Source organism: Amphimedon queenslandica, unplaced genomic scaffold (genome assembly GCF_000090795.2).
Source record: "Amphimedon queenslandica unplaced genomic scaffold, v1.1 AMPQUscaffold_11449, whole genome shotgun sequence".
Taxonomy (NCBI): Eukaryota; Metazoa; Porifera; class Demospongiae; order Haplosclerida; family Niphatidae; genus Amphimedon; species Amphimedon queenslandica.
In genome coordinates this window covers 6,023-7,713 of record NW_003548309.1, presented here as the reverse complement: position 1 = coordinate 7,713, position 1,691 = coordinate 6,023, and the positions used below count along the sequence as shown (strand labels likewise).

Genomic DNA, 1,691 nt, shown 5'->3' with positions numbered 1-1,691 from the left:
ACATTAAATAATGTGCCACTCATTTTTATAGTATGTACATTATTTGTAAATTTCAGTTCCTAATATGACGTACATTTTCCATTCATTTTGTATACTGTACACACTACAATACCACTGTATGTGTGGGTGTGTATTTACAACCACTATAAATGATACCATTAGTTTATAAATTAAATAAATTAATTTATAAATATATAATGTATCTTATTGTGTCTCAGTATATAGTGAAGCTGGTGAGTGGATAGTACAGTCAGTACTGGATGGTAATGATCTCACTAGTAAGAACTATCAAGAAAAGTATCAATTGTACAGCAAGACGAGAACATGGTGGATGGATCAGCTAATAGAATATCCAACAGAGAGGGAAATGAAGCTTCAGAGATATATACAATCTTTACATCAAGACCTACAAGTGGCTCATGAGAACAAAGTATCACTACAGGAGGCACTGGTTGAGGCCAATAAACAAGGTATATAGGATACTACACACACACACACACACACACACACACACACACACACACGCACACACACACACACACACTTTAACTGTACTAACTGATTACTATTATGTAGTATTGTGTGGTTATTGGTAGTGTGAGTGTGTGTATTAGTACTGGTTTACATTATGATGCTAGTGGATTAGACAATGTTGAGTATGGAAATAGTATTCTGTACTCAATATAGGTCAAATTGTGGATGCATTAGAAATAATGAGATTCATGTAGAGTGAGCTCTGCTTACCATATATGGTATGATTAGCAATAATCATAGTACATGTATTTATGGGCTACTGTACATGCAGTGCAAATTTGTATAAGCAAGAAATAATATTGAATATGATTATCTAAAGGCGGATTTACAATATGACATTAGGCCAGCGTACCGTCAATTTTTAATCAAAAACGTGGGCGATTTGACCTTTTGACGCATGCTTTCCGTTGGAATAGAACCAGATTCTATTCCAGCGTCAACGTAACATCAGGACTAGCGTAATATTGTAAATCCGCCTTTATGGTTTGTACATTGGTTGAACCAGTCTTTGGTGTGTATATATTATCTGTATATTCTGTTGTGTTATTATGCATATACTGATTACTCTCTTCTTTTATATTATTATTCAGTTAAAGGTGATGATAGTAATGATATTATGAGCAGTGTATTAGAAAAGATGAGACAAGAACAGGAAAAGTTGATTGAAGAGAAACAGATTATTACTGGTTAGTGTATCATCAGTACATAATATTAGATGAGAGAATATTCTATTAATGTATAGAGGACAATGAGAAACTGAAACTCAAGATTGCTGATATCAAGGAACAATATCTCAAAGAGAAACAGATCATTACTGGTTAGTGTATCATCATCAATCAATAATAATTATTAATATTCTATTAATTTATGGACCATAAAGAAAAGGACTTGCTAATAGCAAAACTAGTGAAAGAAAAACAAGAGAGAAGGAAAGTGACTAGTTCCATTGGACTACAATTTAATTACCTGATCCCTTCAATGGGTAAGAGTATTATTGTGTGATTGACTGAGTGTATACAATTGTGTGTGTACTCACTGTATATATTTTGTATAATTGACAGATAAATTGGATTGTCTGAGTGATGTCCAGGTAGCAGAGAGGAAGCTGTTTTTAATTCAAGGAGACAAACCTCAACTGATGAATTGGGAGAATTATG

At 33.2% G+C, this 1,691-nt stretch overlaps 1 long non-coding RNA gene across 1 annotated transcript; it reads left to right on the top strand.

Moving 5' to 3' along the window:
* The first annotated feature begins 1,311 nt into the window (after window positions 1–1,311).
* Window positions 1,312–1,615, top strand: LOC109589304 (uncharacterized). Its single transcript, XR_002188633.1, has 3 exons — window positions 1,312–1,351; window positions 1,415–1,516; window positions 1,596–1,615. It is a non-coding gene; the product is annotated as an uncharacterized LOC109589304 (long non-coding RNA).
* Window positions 1,616–1,691: the final 76 nt, after the last annotated feature.